Here is an 18,416-nt window from a genome sequence, read left to right as displayed (position 1 = left end):
AAAATACTGATTCTAAGGAAACTGAAAAATATATACATCATTGTCTCTGGAGCAACCACTCTATAGAACTGTACAAAAAGATATAGCTAAAAATGCAATCAGTAAATTAAAATGGAATACCAAAAACTTCTCATTTTTCAAATGATAGTAGGAAAGGGATGAGAGTTGAATAAAAAACAAAGAAAATAAACAGAAAACAATTAATAAACTGATAAAGAGTTGAAATTTAAATATCAATAATCATATGACTCTAAGTGCTACCAACATATCAACTAAAAGATACAGACTGTCATAATGGATTTAAAAACATGACCCAGGGACATCTGAGTGGCTCAGCGATTGAGTGTCTGCCTTTAGCTCAAGGCATGATCCGGGAGTCCCAGGATGGAGTCCCACATCGGGCTTCCAGCATGGAGCCTGCTCTCCCTCTCCCTGTGTCTTTCTCTGCCTTCTGTGTCTCTTATGAATAAATAAATAAAATCTTTTTTAAAAAATGACTCAACTTGATGGGATGAGCACTGGGTGTTATAGGTTGGCAAATTTTAAAAATGTGGACAGCCCAGGTGGCTCAGCGGTTTAGCACTGCCTTCAGTCCAGGGCCTGATCCTGCAGACCCAGGATAGAGTCCCACATACGGCTCCCTGCATGGAGCCTGCTTGTCCCTCTGCCTGTGTCTCTGCCTCTCTCTCTCTCTCTGTCTCTCATGAATAAATAAATAAAATCTTTTTAAAAAAAATTTTAATGTAATAAATAAGTAAATAAATAAGCATGACCCAACTATACACTGTCTATTGGAAAGTCATTTCAAATATAATGATACAGGTATGTTAAAATTTAAAGGGTGGAAAAAAATGTAAATACTAGTACTAAAGGAAGCTGAAATAGCTATATTCATGTCAAAAGTAGACTTCAGAACAAAGAAAATTACCAAGTGGGTACATTAGTTACCTCTTACTTTGTATCAAATTGCTTCCAAAATTATTGGCTTAAAACAATACACATTTATTAACCCACAATTTCTATTGGTCGGGAATCTCAGTATGGATTAGAAATTTCTGTGCTTTAGGGTCTCTCACAAGGCTGTTACGAAAGGTAACTAGAGCTGTGATCTCACTTGAAGCTTTTTTTTTTAAGATTTTATTTATTTATTCATGAGAGACAGAGAGAGAGAGAGAAAGAGAGAGAGAGAGAGAGAGAGAGAGGCAGAGACAGAGGCAGAGGGACAAGCAGGCTCCATGCCGGGAGTCCGATGCAGGACTCAATCCTGGGACTCCAGGATCATGCCCTGGGCCAAAGGCAGGTATTAAACCATTGAGCCACACAGGGATCCCCTCACTTGAAGACTTAACCAAAGAAGGACCTGCTTCCAAAATCACTCATGATGTTGTTGGCAGGATTCCCTTGTTCCCAGGCCTCAGTTCCTCACTGGCTGTCTGCCAGAGGCCAGACACTCTCAGCTCCTTGCCATATGGGCCTTTCCATAAGGGTGCTCACAAAAATGCATCACAAAACAAAAACAAAAAACCCAGAGAGAAAGTACAAGCAAGAAAAAGTCCCAATATTTTATAAAACTAATCTTGGGGGCAGTCCGGGTGGCTCAGTGGTTTAGCGCCACATTCAGCCCAGGGTGTGATCCTGGAGACCCTGGATCGAGTCTCATGTCAGGCTCCCTGCATGGAACCTGTTTCTCCCTCTGCCTGTGTCTCTGCCTCTCTCTCTCTCTGTGCCTCTCATGAATAAATAAATATAATCTTAAAAAAAAAAAAACAACTAATCTTGGAAGTGATGGCCCATCATTTCTGCCATACTCTGTTCATTAGAAGTGAATCACAGGTCCAGCCAATATTCAAAGGGGAGGGAATTATTTAAGTGTGCCAGCAACAGGAGGTGGGAACCATTAGGAGCCATTTCAGGTGTTGGGCCCCACTGAGGAACATTACATAGTCATAAAAGACTCAATTCAACAAGAAGACATGACAACCCAAAGTGTGGGTATACCTAACAACAGAGCTTCAAAATATATGAAGTAAAAAATGACAAAACTGAAAGGAAAAAATAGAAAAATAAACAGCTATAGTTGGAAATGTCACCATTCCTATCTTATTAACTGATAGAACCAGTAAACAGTTGTTCAGCAAGAATACTGAAGAACTAAACACTATTAAACTGGATTTAATTGATGTTTATAGAATACTCTAGCCATCAACAGCAGAGTACTTTCATGTGTAAGTGAAACATCCATCAAGACATAAGATTTGTGATAAAACAAATTTGTGTGCATGTGTGTGATAAAATAAATCTTAATAAAATTTCCCCCACACCTTCCCTGCTCCTAAATCTTAATAAATGTGAAGGAGTTTGAATCATTCAAAGTATGTTCTCTAACCATAATGGAATTAAACTTGAAATTGGTAACAGAAAACAGAAAATTCTCTAAACACTTATATATTAAACAACATACTTTTTTTAAGATTTTATTTAGTTATTCATAAGAGACACAGAGAGAGAGAGAGAGAGAGAGAGAGACTGGCAGAGGGAAAAGTAGGCTCCATGCAGGGGGCCTGACGCGGGACTTGATCCCAGGTCTCCAAGATCACATCCTGGGCTGAAGGTGGCACTAAAAACCACTAGGCCACCCGGGCTGCCCTAAACAACATAGTTCTAAATAATTCATGCATCAAAGAAGAAATCTCAAGTAAAGATTTTAATTTGAATGAAAATGAAATTTGAGTGAAACTGGAAAGTATTTTAAAATAAATGAAAATGAAAATATATGACAAAATTTGCAGAATGCAGGCAGCCTGGGTGTGTCAGAAGTTTAGTGCTGCTTTTGGCCCAGGGCATGATTCTGGAGACCCGGGATCCAGTCCTACATCAGGCTCCCTGGATGGAGCCTGCTTCTCCCTCTGCCTGTGTCTCTGCCTCTCTCTCTCTCTCTCATGAATAAATAAAATCTTTAAAAAAAAAATTTGCAGAATGCAGTAAGAGCAGGATGTAGGGGTGATTTTATAGCATTCAATGTCGTTATTAGAGAAAAAGAAAGCTTTTATATCAATATTTCAAGTCTTTTTTTTTTCTTAAGATTTTATTTATTCATGAGAGACACAGAAAGAGAGGTAGAGACACAGGCAGAGGGAGGAGAAGCAGGCTCCATGCAAGGAGCCCAATGTAGGACTCGATCCCGAGATCCACCCTGAGCCAAAGGCAGAGGCTCAACCGCTGAGCCACCCAGGCATCCCTCAATATTTCAAGTCTTAAGAAACTTTAGGAAAAAAAAAAAAAAAAACAGAAAAAGGGCAGCCCCGGTGGCTCAGTGGTTTAGTGCCTGTCTTTAGCCTAGAGCATGATCCTGGAGACCCAGGATTGAGCCCCACATCAGGCTCCCTGCATGGAGATTGCTTCTCCCTCTGCCTGTGTCTCTGCCTCTCTATCTCTCTCTGTGTGTGTCTGTCATGAATAAATAAATAAAATCTCTAAAAAAAAAAAAAGAAAGAAAGAAAGAAAGACCTGAAATTCTTTAAAAAAACAACAGAAAAAGAACAAAATAATTTCAAACCAATCAGAAGAAAAGGAAGAATAAGAGCAGAAAGAAAATTGAAAACAGAAAAATACAGATAATATAACCAAAAGGTAGTTCTTTGAAAAAAATTTTAAAAAACTGATAAACATATCAAGATTGAAAAAGAAAAAAACACAGGAATTACCAATCTCAGAAATGAAAGAGAATTACCACTATAGAATGGAGGTTTTTACACTATTTTTGGCATTTCTAGTGCAACGGGCAGTATGGAAAAAGCATGAGTTTTGGAGTTGACACACATGGTTACAAATCCTAGTGCTTTTGTTAACCAGCTGTGATATAAAGCCAATTACTTAACTTTCTAGGTCTCAATTTTCTTATATGTAAAATGGACATGTAACATATTTTTTAAGGATTTATTTATTTATTTTGGAGAGAAAGACAGAGAGAGAGCATGAGCAGGGGCAGAAGGCACAGAGGGAGAGAGAGACTCTCAAGTAGACTCTGCACTGAATCCCACCACCCTGAGATCACAATCTGAGCTGAAACCAGGAGTCGGATGCTTAACCAACTGAGCCACCCAGGTGCCCCAGGTATTATAATATTTTAACTCAAAGACCAAAAGATGAGGTTTAAATAAAATTAAAGTAGATAAAGAGCCTGGAACAACAGAATGTACCTCAACAACTGATACTTTTCTACTCACTCTTTCCTATCAGGAATGATATTTACCAATAAGGAAACAGAGGGAATTTGTTTCCTCGCTTTTATTACCAATTATAAAAATTCATTATTAGATAATTTTAATGTTTAAAGGTTTCCTGTACCACCTTGCCATGCTGTTCAAAAGCTCTACTTTCCATATCAATATATCTATCCAGCATCTCTGTCTCTGTCTCTATCTCTCTCTATATATAACTAAGATTAAAGCCAAATGGGAAACCAAATTTAATGCTACTTTTAATCATTTTGTTTGATAATTTAAAAATTTCAAATCCTGTGTCCACGAGGGAACTGATAACCATGGGATTAATGTGTCCAAAAATGGGACGCCTGGGTGGCTCTGCAGTTGAGCATCTACCTTCAGCTCACGTCGTGATCCTGCGGTCCATAGATCGAGTCCCACATTGGGCTCCCTGTGTGGAGCCTGCTACTCCCTCTGCCTTTGTCTCTGTTTCTCTCTCTGTGTGTCTCTCATGAATAAATAAATAAAATCTAAAAAAACAAAGTGTCCAATATGTGTAATTTTACAAAACCCACACTAGGTGGCAGATATTAGACAGGATTTTCTGGCTCATAAATGAATTAGGGTTTTTCTACAATTCTGCAGCCTAGCCAGTTGATACAGAATTCTGATTTCCTCTTTGTAGGTGATAATTAAGATGAAAGTTGAGGTATTTGGAAACTTCCTTGCCAGGTAACCAAATTAGAAGAGGCAAGTATCTATGAAGATTTTGGTAGGGGAGAAAAGGAACAAATACATACCAATCACTGAAACTCAGCCAGATCCATTCTGCAGAATTTTTTATTTTCTTAAAAATAAATAAATAAATAAAAAGCTATACACTATATTTTATCATTAAAATTTGGGAGAGAGGATATATTAATTAGGAATCTTTAAAACAAACAAAAAAGGAATCTTTAAAAAAATGAATCTTTCTAAATCATTTTTATGCTTTCAATCAATTTTTTTAATGCAACTGTCTCATATCTTTTCATTTTTTTCTTCCTTTTATTTTAACCATGTTTTCAATAAGTCTTTCACAAGAACACAGTGTGTACAAAGAACTTTGTGTAAATGGCAGGTGAGGGAGGTGGATGTAGCGGACTGGGGAATGGGTCACGCATTCGAAGCAACCCTTTCTTCTTAAGGACACCGTAGTCTTAAGGGGAAAATAAGACTACAGAAATACCACGGTGCAGGTAGAAAAAGAGATATGTGAAGTTTTAACAGATGTAAAAGAGAGGATTATCTCATTCCGGGATGAGTAGTGAAAAGGGAAGGAAGTGACATATATTAAGGAATAACTATATGGCAGGTAATGAGCTAAGTGGTTTACACACATAATTTAATTTCATATCACCTTTACTATGTTAGATACCCCTTTATCGAGAGCAGTAACTGAGTCTTAGGGGGGATAAATAAACTTGGCAAGTTTCCTGATAGGAAGCAGCAAAATCCAGGAGTGAACCCAGGTCTATTTGCCTCTAAAAACTGAAGGTGAGAGAGATAGTATATCTAGTGCTGTTTTTATTTTTGAAAATGACTTCGGGTGTTTTTAAGAAACAGAAGCATTGTGTGTGTTCATTGTGAGATAGAAGAATTGTAATACACTGGGAAGGCAGGAAGCAGACATCCAGGCCCAGCAGGGACAGACACATGGAGGCGAGAGAATTGCAGCACCCAGGCTGACTTCAATGGAGCTGCCTGTACATTGATCCTAGGTTCTCAGGCCCATAAACACTTCCTAAGAGAGGGCAACAAAAGAGCAGCACTGAAATCTACAGAAGGGTCAAACCTGTGTCAGTACATCTGAAGATTATTTCTAGAATCTCTCCACATAACCTTGGTGTACCGGCTTCCCCTGCTGCTTCTGCATCACAATACATCCACCAAAGTCACTGAGGTAAACATACCAAGCCCTCAGAATGCTGATACCAATGTGTATCATTGCTTTTCAACACATAGTTTTTAGCTCTTACTGTAGGCCTGCTCCAAACAATAAGTGCCAACATGAATCAAATGGAGGCCATGCCTCATACTTATGCCTTAACTTAGGCCTACCTTGAATTCCCTATCAGATTATGAGCTCCTCTGGGGTTCCTCTGTAGTTTCTAATAGTAGAGCAGACTGGTTAAAATAACAGACCTGATGTCAGACAGACCTGGGTTCACATCCCAGTTCTATGCCTTGTGAATTGTGGAAACTTGATCATACAGCCCTTCCATGAGCCTCAGTTTTCTTCTCCATAGAATGGGGATAATAGCAGCTTGTGATGATTTAATAGGACAGGGCCAGTTGAGTGCTTAGCACAGTGCCTGAAACCTAGTAAGTGCTCAATAAATAGTAGCCAGCAATTGGAGAATGATAAACTAGGGAAGAAGGAAGATTCAAAACCCTAGCCTCGCCATTGTGTCTTAAAAATGGAGTTTTATAGATGAACAACAACACTGGACTAATCACTGTCTCCATAAACTTTTCTGTGGCTCATTACTACATGAGTCACAGCCTTAGGCTGCCTGCTCCTAATACTACCAGGATCAGCCCTCACATGTCTGGGATGTGTTTAGTGCTCTCCTCAGTGTGACCTCTGACTAGTGCCCAATCCCAAAGACCTTGAATTTCCGCAACCCTCAAATGGTCTTCTTCCAACTGACTTGGTTGACAGAGATGAATGTTGATGGTAGAAGGGCGACCATGTGTCCCGAATGAGCAAGTAGTCGTGAAGCTATTTGTAAGAAAACTCATTAGCTAGATTTTACAGGGAGCAAAATAAGTCTGGCCACACTGAAATAGTAACATAATGTGAACCTGGACCTTAACTGAATACTTTGATCTTTGGTCCATAGATAAAACTTAGAAAGAAATACACTGCCCTGAACTGCAGATCCAAGAATAGCTTGATCATGAGGACTAGGGCAGAGTGAGGAAAGGGAAGAATGGTAGGTGACAAGGTCAGAGAGGCAAGGTCAGGAGTGGCCCCTTGCTTATGGACTGTGGAGGTAGAAGTGGTTCCTTTGAAGCACCAATTTTAGACAGCAAAGTCCTCCCACCCTACAGACTTTTCCTTCTGCCTAACCTCTATGGATGTTAGACTCTTACATAAGAACAAGGGGCAGGTGGCTGCACACTGTGAGTTACAATTTCCATTTGAAAAAACTTAAACTATAAAATGATATACATAGACATTGTCCAATCTGGTTGTTTCCTCTGAACTCTATAGTCTTGTTACATGTACCCTGTTCCTACTCTAACTTCACCAATCAATTCCCTCACCTCTATTACTAGTTTCTTGTGTGTGCTCACAGAAGTTTAATATACAAATGCATACATACCGCTTACATTTGGGAACTATAGAATGGTTGCTACATCTACTTTTCTCTTGACAAGGAAAAACTTTTTAAATTAAAAAGTCAGTTCATTTGGGGCACCTGACTGGCTCAGTCAGAAGAACATACGACTCTTGATTTCAGGATCATGAGTTTGAGCCCCATGATGGGTGTAGAGATTATTTAAATAAATAACACTTAAAAAAATTCATTTGGTATATTTCAAAAGGTTAATATTTTTCTTCATTATCAATTTACAAAGTTAGAAATTCACTTCAAAGAAATAAGGAAATAGCAAACAAAGAAATAAGGAAATAGCAAACAAATTACCTTGAAAGTCACAATAACATCTGCACTGCCTCCTAGAAAAAGGGGACAAGTCAGGTTCCACTCACTTTCATGAGTTTCATCAAATACCTACCTATTCAAAGATGGAGAGAAAAGGCAAATTTCAAAAAATAGTGTATGTTATTATTATTTTTTTTAAAGATTGCACAGGGAGGAGAAGAGGGAGAGAAAGAAAAGCTCCAGCACACTCCCTACTGAGCTCAGATCCCGATGAGGGACTCAATCTCAAGATCCTGAGATCATGACCTGAACCAAAATCAAGAGTCTGACAGGTAACTGGCTGCACCACTCAGGCCCCAACAGTGTATGTTATTGAAGGAGGCATTTGTAATCTCCTTCCTTAGAGAATCAAGTGAGGCCTATGTTTTCTTAACTAAACTTGCACAGAGCGGTTTCCACTTAGAAGCTGCTCACTGGTTAATGAATGAAAAAACAAGATTTAAGAACAACAATAAAACAGCACACACACTGCCAAAAAAGAAAAATTAAACACTAAGATGTCCCAGATTATTCTCCAGACAGGAACTGGTGAGCAGCTTCAAAACTTGGGGCCTAGAATTAGTCTGTTGAAAAGTCATCATGAGCACGCCTTACTTTTAAACACAAAAAATTTTTGTAACAATAAAAACCAAAACTAAATCTGATCACTTTTTTGACATAATTACTCAATCTAACTAGTGTTTAAACTGAGATGGGATGCGGAAAGAGGCCATACATATAGGCCTTGGACCTTTTCTCACACAAGTGCATATAAGTGGGTACAGAGCATTTGTCATGATTGCTCTCAAGCAAGGCTGAGAGATTTAGCTGGTAAAGAAACAATGAACCCTTTTTAGATGAGGCAGTTTATTTCTGACACAGACAGCAATAGTAAGATCAGCTAAGGAGCCAGCTCTCTATGTCCCTTGCCCCACCAGACACCACCAAAACAAAAGAGGTCAGAAAACAAAGTAACATAAGCAATGGGGAGCTCTGTTTCTGAGGATCCAATTTCATACGCAGCAGTTTGGAGTATTATAGCATCCATCTGTACCTTAAAGTAAGGGGAAGAGGGGAATTTTGAGGCAGAAAAATTATGCCTTACTAGAACCTGGAAGGCAATGAGAAATTGTCTCATTGCCTCCAGGGAAGATAAAGAGGTAGGTGAAAAATGGCTGTGTTCCTCACAAGCCTGCCATTCTTCTCATTCTTAGACAGATTCTAAGAGGATGACGGGGACTTTACTAAAATTTAACTGAAGTGAGAGTAAGCCTTGTCTGTGGCCTTGTGTATATGGATATTCGAAAGGACACTTGCACAGAGCGGTTTCCATACAATTCTACCCCCTATCCTTCCACATCACCAACCAAGAACTCTTTACAATATAGGCCACCCGGTCAGATATCCTAACAGGCCATGTAGATTCAACAAAGAGTTAAATATAAAGTAGGTATAATTGTATGTAAATAGGAGACTAATGGAAATCAGGTCAGTGTCCAGGAAGCTGATCTTGTTCTGTTGTCTTGAGGACAGGCCGTTACCTCCTGAGGTTAGCAGCTACTTGGAGGTGTCCAAAAGTTCTCAGATTAAGATTCCCCATTGGCCATTGGTCAAGTTGAGGGTGGCAGTGACAGTCAGCATTAAATTGGCCAGATACTTGTAGACTAGAACTGAGGGAGACTGTCCCTCGCCAACCCTAACCCTCCCTTGCAGCCATGATAATTGCTCAGTATTAGTCCCCACAGCAAGAATGTCACCCAGCGCTCCCCACATCCTACTCACATTACATGCCCAGGTTCATTTCTAGGTGGCTCAGCAGTTTCTTCATTGTCCACCATTTAACACCTTAGAGTATCTCCCATATTCTGGTCCAGATTAGGTGCACTTTAGAGTTTTCATGTCATATCCATGATCATTATCATCATCCAATAACATCCCAAATCCAGCAAGCTTAGCTTGGCAGCAAAAGAAACAGACACCAAGTAAGACTCTTCCATCTCCTAGCTCTTCTTTGCTATTCACAAATCCTAGTACCCCAGTTCTCCAGGAAGCAGACATAGAAGGGAAAAAAAAGAAGAAAGGGTTAATTATATAGTCCATTTGCCAAGACCAGTGCCACAGATTATGTGTCCATGAGTTCCATTGGCTACCTGAGTGTGTCGTTTAGCAGTTTGGGCTTGGGTGCTAGGCTTCCTTGGTCTTGAGTGTTAAAATCACTGGAGTTTATTTTTAGGCCCAGTCCTCACTTGTAGGTGGATTGTCATGCCGTGTGTGACAGTGTATCCAGGTGGCTATAATCCCTACTTGAGAAGTTCAGGTCAAATCAGTTTGTTGATTCCATGTATGTTTATCCTCCAACAGTCCTTTTCCATAGGCGTCCACATAGGTTATGAACAAAGGGCATGGGTCTTGTGCAATTTTCTGCATAATGTATGGTCCCACAAAGCCTGAGACCTGATCATCCAATTACATCATGTCCGAGACTACACTGCTAGCCTACTGACTAATGTCACGACTCAATGAAAACATATCATTTGGGAGGCATTCTTAGAGCAAGCACCACAACTCACACCTGTCTGTGCCCAGTGAGCAGAGTTCCCTTTGTCATGCATAGTTTTCATTAGAGCTGTGCAGCTACAACATCATAGTTCAATCCTGTGTAGGTAGGTAGGGGAACCCAAAACCACCCACCACTAGGAGAACAGAAAACACGCAACATGTGGTTAGTTGTACTCACAGCTAAGCTTTATTACAGTGCAAGAATACAAAACAAAAGTCAGCAAATGGAAAAGGCACAATGGGCCGAAGTCTAGAAGAAACCATGCACAAGTTTCCAGGGGTCTTCTCTCAGTACAGTCACACAGGACATGCTTATTTCCCACATCAACCAGCTGTGACAACATCTGTGAAATGTTGTCTAGCAGGGAAGCTCATTAGAGACTCTGTGCCCAAGGTTTTTATCAGGGGCTGGTCACGTAGGCACCCTGCCTCCCATGTACCAAAATTCCAGACTCCAGGAGGAAAGCAGGTATACAGCATAAACCAGACTGGTTGCACAAACAGTTTAGGAACAGTGAGTCACTCTTCTCAGCCCTGCAAATGGTGGCAACCCTTCCAAATCACAGTTTTCAGACACCTAGCCAAAGGCCAACCTTGTAAGCAGGACTTTCTAAGAATAAGAAGGCTTTTTGCCAAGGCATCTTTACAGCAAAACTATTATCAGTAGGCCCTTAAAAGCAACCTGCAATATTGATCTCAATTATGCCCTAAATTTAGAGGTCCTTTATTTAACCAGTGAAAACAAATCCCATTAACTATACAGATCTGAGAAAGCCAAATGGTTTCATCCTTAAGTTTGCTTTAATTTTTTTTAACTTGGACCAAGGCATCAATTCAGGCATAGCCAATAAATTAAAGCTGACCTGAAAGCCTTCCAGGGCTGAGTCAATTTTATGATAGGTAAGGGCACACAAACAAGAAACACAATTCTAGAGGATGCATGTGGTATGCATGGAAACAAAGAATTTTCAACTCTTGGGGTATGCCAAGCAGACATACCAGGCAGGACAGGTCAACAGAGCTCCCAACATGGCCTTCCACTGTGGGGCCTCCCACTCTAGATTCTCAATCTAGTCCAAATCATGCAGTTCAGTCCATGGTTTCAGAGGGACTACCTGAGGCAGCCAGTTACAAACAGTTTTATGTGTCTATAACATCAGTTCAACCTGAACATTGGCAGGTATTTTGCAGGAAAGTGCTGGTATTGGGATCACCCCCCCTGCCATCTCATGGTCGGTGCTGGTCAAGTTTGAAGCTAGGATCCACAAGAAGTTAGAATTCAAAGGGCTCACAGCTTGAAAAGGCACACAGTGAGTTTTCCCTTAGGAAGACAGCAAAGCTTGCAGGAACATTGTGAAAAAACAGAGATCATTATGCCCTTCCCCCACCCCACACCCCAGGTCCTGGGATTTTTTTTCCTTCCATTATTACAAACTATGTGTGTCCTTTTCAGCAATAATAACTTTTTTTTCAATCATCCCCTATTCTCATCTAGACTTTCATTTGGAAGGGGGGTTGCATGCAAGAGACACAAAAGCATTTTCACAAAATCATTTTTATATGATTTAACTAAAAAGAACCAGAAAGACATCATATTCAGAATTGTCCAGAATGAAATTTTGAATTAAAAAAAATTCTTTTTCATGAGTTTATAAAACCTCCCATCCTTTCTTTGTCCTGATCATTTATCTAAGGAGAAGCCTAGAAAAGATCAATCCCTTTCTAGGGACAGCTGCATTTAATAAATGAACTGCCTTACGAAGGTGTATGTACCAAAAGAAAGATGAGGAATGCAGAGTCAGGCTATCAGATCACTGTTGCAAAATGTAACTAATCTGTAAAGCCAAAACAAGTCAACAGCAGTGAAATAGCCCTGAGATGCAGTGCCGAGTTTCATCTGGCAGTCTGGAGTACGGGGTCACACTCCCTGTGATGTGCCCTTCTTCCAATTTGCAGCTTTTGTAGTAATTGTAAATTAAGACCACAGTCCAGTCTCTGTGTCAGATTTATGCTGCTAATGCAGGAGTTCAATTTCAGATCGTCCCATCAGAAATAAGTCATTTTATCTGGGTGTTTATGACCCAGATGGTCCATCCAGCATCCAAGATGTGTCTGCAATTTAGTCCACAGAGTGGTGTCCTGAATCCGCAACTGTCCCAGAGCCTGGGTTTTGTTTTTAAGCGGAGCAACTTTGTCAGATTCTACTTTGGCAAAGCTGGCCTGAGGTTGAAATAGCTCAAGCCAGAAGTATCAGGTTTCAGGTTGGAGTCCATAAATAGCATCCCAAAAGAGCCAGTAGCAAAGCTGAGATGCTGTAAGGCCAAACTGCTATGTTCCAAGTCTGACAAGCAAGCCTTTCTTAGACCCTTATTATTATATCAGGCTTAGAATCCAAACAGAACCACTCAAAAATATGCATATCAGGGACGCCTGGGTGGCTCAGCGGTTGAGCGTCTGCCTTTGGTTCAGGGTGTGATCCCAGTTTGGGGATCAAGTCCCACATTGGGCTTCCTGTGAGGAGCCTACTTCTCCCTCTGCCTATGTCTCTGCCTCTCTCTCTCTCTCTCTCTCTCTCTCATGAATAAATAAAACCTTTAAAAAATGCATATCACTTTGGAAAATCATCAGCCTTTACACAGACATCTGATTTGACAAAAGCTCATTAGCATCTACAATCTGCTTTGTAAAAGAGTGCCTCTCTTTTCATGTTGTTTCCTTTTATCCAGAGGTTCCAATAGGCAAAAAATAAAGTAAATATCTTCAGTTATAGAAATTTATTTTTGTTTTAAATACTCAAAAATTTTTAATTTCAACCCACCCACCAGTGACCAAAAGCAATTATCTATGTGTCCCACTAACACTTTTTCTTTGCAGCTTTCCCTGATTGGGATGATCCTTCTAGCACTTATGAAATTATAAGCATAACATTGTACATCAATTTTTATACTCCATCAGATGCAATAGCCACAAAACACATAGCTACGTTTTAAAAGATCTGCCCCCTCACTCTTCTAAATGGAATTTTTTTCAACCCTCTACCAGTGAACTTTAACGTTTACAGGATTAGCATTACCAGCTACTGAGGAAGAATCGGCTGGAATGGGTGGGGGTTATGGCTAACGAATACTGATAGCAACTAAACTGAAGAAATAGCTGGAGTGGGGTTTTTTTTCCCCTTTTCCCCCCTCTGATTTGCTTTACTCCAACCCTAAGAACTGATCTAACATTTTCCCCTCCCACTTGGAGGAAATACCAATATAAACTTTTAATATTTGGGGCCCTCTTAGGCTCACCTTTGGTAATTTCCTCCTCCCTTTTTGGAGGAGGGACCAAAAAAGGGTATCATCAGGTTGTACCTATTCCCCTTCACTTTAGTTGTAGCATAGCCAAAAAACACTCAGCAAACTGGATCTAAAGGGGAGGATTAACCTGGATTATCCATGTGGACCCTAAATGTAATCACAAGTAATCACAAGTATCCTTACATAAAGAGGCCAGAGGGAGATTTGACAAAAAGAGGGAGTAGGAGATAAGATGATGGAAGCCAGAGGTTAGAATGTGAGGAATGGGTCATGAGCCAAGGAATGAGGAGACTCTCCAAAAACTGGAAAAGGCAAGGAAACAGATCCTTCATTAGAGCCTTTGGAGGGAGGGCAACTCCACCAACACTTAATTTCAGCCTACTGAAATCCATTTCCGACTTCTGGGTTTCAGAGCCATAAGCCAATAAATTTGTGTTGTTTGAAGCCACTAAGTTGGGGTCACTTATTATAGCAGGAATAGGAAGCTTACTTCTTTCCTAGATATACTATTTCCATTTTATAATGCATCCTTGCTAGGCAACATTCACTTTGTTGGTGTTTTCATTTTTAACTCATTCCAGAATGGGCACATCGGAATATAATAACATCTGCTATGGCTTGTTACCTTCTCAGTGTCTACCAGCACTCAATAACATGCCAGTAACTGCCCCTCAAATGGCGTATACCAGGCAGCAATGTCAAGCCACTGCTGTGTCCAAACCCTGAGTGGGCACTGTGGGCCAGTGCCACGGCCTAGTCTATGTAACTGTCAATCACTTAGAGCTCACATGGCAAATTAGAACAAAGCAGCCCAAGCTGAAGGGCAGTCTGTACATTCTGCGGGATAGTTTCCTCATGTATCCTCTTTCTACTAGCTCCTTAATCAGTATAGCGATGTCCTCACCCCCCTCCTCCCTTCACCTGGCATCCTATCCTGCTCTAGTAGTGTACTAGCATCTCATACCTAGGCTGAAAGATCCAGGGGTGCTCCTGCTTATATATTTGTCCCACTAGTGCCATTCTATTTGTGGCATTTCCCCAATGGGAATATTCCTTACTTCAAGAGAAGTATTACACATACACATCTGTTCCCACAATATAATCCAGAAGTTATCAGTTAGAACCACTTGGGTGCATGAACTGTTCACTGAATAAGATATTATTCAAAGTTTCAAAGGCAAGTTTCAAAGGCCATAATGATATGAATTCTTTTACCAAATAGGCAGGACTTACAAATTTGACAGGACATGGCAGCTTCATAAGAATCATACAGTCCTTTACTTTGTGAGAAGCATTTTTTCTTTGACTGCTAGAAGGCACTGTGGTAAATTCACCCCCACAGGCCCCAAACATTACGGTAAGCAGGCCCTGAATTTTGTAAGGGTTTATTACTCACACATGCTGGCAAGCATCTGCTAACAGAATGCAGAAACTTTTGATTTGTCAACCAATAGACACATTATATACACAGTCGAAACTTTGGATATCAGAACATTTTTCTCCCTAACCATTTATATGCATCCATACTATAAGAGAGTAACCTATCATTCAAATTATATTTTCACAATGGTACAGTGAATTGGCTGAGAGCACTCACTTATTAGCTTTTTCATCTTTTTTAAGTTTCATACAAACCCTATCAGCTGAATTCAGATACTTTTTAGAGAAACAGAAACCAAAGAGTTAAACACAGGCACTTCAGGGGTTATTACAGCTGCCCAAAGACACTGTCATCTCTTCAGAGAGTTCAGGTCAGAACTTTCTGAGAGCAGTAGAGATCAGGGTAAGAGGGAGGGAGAGATGAAGGTGCAGGAGGAAGCAAACACAGTAAACACAGGTTTGTACCTACTTTCAGATTTAAGTGGCTGTCCACTCAGTTTCAACAAATGAACAATTAAGGCACTATTTAGACACCTCTCTGAGCCTCCAAATACCCACTAACAGGAAACATATACTATCATAGCCTGGAGAGTCTTCTCACATGACTTCACCCAACACACAACAGTTTATAGACAAGCATGACAAGAGCAGGGAAGAGGCTCATCTTCCCCTCCTGTCCATCACTTAGACAATAGTATACATTCCAGGGAGTCTTAGGATAGCCCTTACCCTGGCCCAAGTAGCTCCTTCTTTCAAAGACTTCCTAACCTTCGCAGCCCCAGGTTGGATGCCAAAAGTGTCGAGTAAGGCTGACAGAGTAACAAACGGTATAAGGTCATTAAGGAACCAACATGGAGCAGCTCCACCTGCAACTTCAAAAATAGATTTTATTTTTAAAAATATTTATTTGGAGGGATCCCTGGGTGGCGCAGCGGTTTGGCGCCTGCCTTTGGCCCAGGGCGCGATCCTGGAGACCCGGGATCGAATCCCACATCGGGCTCCCGGTGCATGGAGCCTGCTTCTCCCTCTGCCTGTGTCTCTGCCTCTCTCTCTCTCTCTCTCTCTCTCTGTGACTATCATAAATAAATAAAAATTAAAAAAAAAAAGAAAAAAAATATTTATTTGGAAAAAAAAAATTTATTTGGGCAGCCCTGGTGGCAGAGTGGTTTAGCGCCACCCTCAGCCCAGGGTGTGATCCTGGAGACCCGGGATCCAGCCCCACATCAGGTGCCCTGCATGGAGCCTGCTTCTGCCTCTGCCTATGTTTCTGCCTCTCTCTCTCTCTCTCTCTCTCTCTCTCTCTGTGTGTCTCCCATGAATAAATAAAAAAACTTTAAAAAAATAAAATAATTTATTTAAGTAATCTCTACACCCAACGTGGAGCTCAAACTCACAGCCCTAAGATTAAGAGTCACACGCTCATCCAACTGAACCAGGCAGGCCCCGCAAAATTGAAATTTGAATTTATATGTTAATCTTAAATCTTAATTTGATTTATATGTTGCTTTTAGTCTGATGATAATGGTGCAGAAAGTGCTGGGAGGTACTTTCAGAGCAGTACTCACCTGCAGCTATTTCTCAGTTCTAGGGGCTACAAGGCAGCCAACAGTGCTTTGTCAAATACGTCCTTCACGTTTTCCTGTGTGAATGCAGAACACTTCACATATTCCACAGCCTTCAGGTCACAGACCAGCGCTTCAGCGGTCTGTGCAGTGAGCGGTTTCTAGGTCTTTGGCAAGCTTCCCAATATTGTTCCAGTTCCAGCAATGGAGAACTATCGTAGGTACCCACTTTTCTTTCACATTTTCAAAAGATAGGACTGCTAAATAATAAACTAGAAATCTATGTGTTTGTGAATAGATGAGAGGTTATTCTGTCAAATTTTTCTTGCCCTGCAGGATCCAAGAGTCCAAAAGTACATGGCTCTCATGAACCGCAAGTGTGACTGCACAGCTGTCAAAAACTACTGAAGATATTCAGACACTGTTTCATAGGGTATCAAGATTTACCTTACCAACTGCACCAACCCTCACTACACAATCGTCTACACTGCTCAAATATTTTTTAAGCCACCTGAAATATTCCAAATTTAATTTTGAACTCAGCTTCTCCACTAAACTTTAAGAACCTAGGTGTGGGGTTTTTTTTGTTTTTTTGTTTGTTTGTTTGTTTTTGTTTTTAATCAGCCTAAAGCCTGCCTCGTGGAAGAGGAGATGGAAGGAGGATTTCAGCTCGGGGAGCTGTCCCTAGCGGAGGAGGTGGGTCACACCGAGTGCCACGCAACGCCGCCAAGTCTTACTAGCAGGAGGGTAGCGGCCAGCTGGAAGCTCCGGCCAGCAGCCGGGTCCCAGGGGTGGAGGGCGCTGGGGGGCCGCCTCTCTGCGGACGCCCCCAGACTCCGGGAAGGTCGTCGACTTCACAAACTGTCCTGAGGCCTCCTCCACGCCTGCACCCCACCCACCCCAGCAGCGATGCTCTGGAAGGCCCGGCCGAGACTCGGGCTGAGATGGCGAGTGGCCACCGTGCGGGCACCGAAGGTGCCAAGGGCCAGGCCGCGGCCAGCTTCGGAAGCATCCCCCGCGGCGGCCTTCTCCGCGCGGCCGGCGGCCTGCGGTCTGCGGTGGGCCGAGGACCGGGGCCGCACGGCCGGACGCGCCACCGCAGCGGCGAGCGCCGGGCCCAGGTCCTCGGGCCCCGTGAGCCTCCGCGGCCCACAGGATTCCGGCCACGTCCTCCGTCCAACGCCGCCGTGTCCGCGCTCCACTGAGCCCAGCGCCGGGACGTAAGAAGCGCTGGCTCCCGCCCAGGTGAGGAACCGACGGGAAGCGGGCAGAGGGACGCCCCACCCGGCGGGCGGGACCCGACACGCCTGACCCGCGCGCTCCCCGGGCCGCGCCTACTGCGGCGGAGCCGCGACGCCAGACGCGGTGACGCCACAGCCAGGATGCCCGAGCCGGTGACGTCAGAACCGCCGCAGTGGGCGGGGCCGGCCCAGCCCCAGCCCCAGCCCAGCCCAGCCCAGCCCCACCCCCGGCGGCCGGGCGGCCCGCGGCCTGGCCTGCGGCTCGGCGCGTGCTGTGGCCTCCGCTCGGCCTTCCGCTCGGGGTCCTCTTGCCCAAGCGGTGAGACCGAGGTTCCGCCGGCCCCTCATCCCGCACTTGGCAGCAATGGCTGCGTTTGTTGGGGAAATTGCCCTTATTCTGCCCTGAACGCGGGAGCGCGGAGAGCGTCCGGCCCCCGCTGTTGGAGATTTTAGATCGCGAGGCCCGGTTGACGCC

At 42.4% G+C, this 18,416-nt stretch overlaps 1 long non-coding RNA gene across 1 annotated transcript; it reads right to left on the bottom strand.

Annotated features, from left to right (window-relative positions):
• Positions 1 to 8,747: 8,747 nt before the first annotated feature.
• Positions 8,748 to 18,065, bottom strand: LOC140641440 (uncharacterized). The gene is made up of 2 exons (XR_012037946.1): positions 16,704 to 18,065; positions 8,748 to 9,938 (listed from the first exon to the last, which is right to left on the bottom strand). It is a non-coding gene; the product is annotated as an uncharacterized lncRNA (long non-coding RNA).
• Positions 18,066 to 18,416: the final 351 nt, after the last annotated feature.

This window comes from Canis lupus, chromosome 10 (assembly GCF_048164855.1).
Source record: "Canis lupus baileyi chromosome 10, mCanLup2.hap1, whole genome shotgun sequence".
Taxonomy (NCBI): Eukaryota; Metazoa; Chordata; class Mammalia; order Carnivora; family Canidae; genus Canis; species Canis lupus.
The sequence above is the reverse complement of the archived record's forward strand: the minus strand, read 5'-3'. Positions and strand labels throughout refer to the sequence as shown.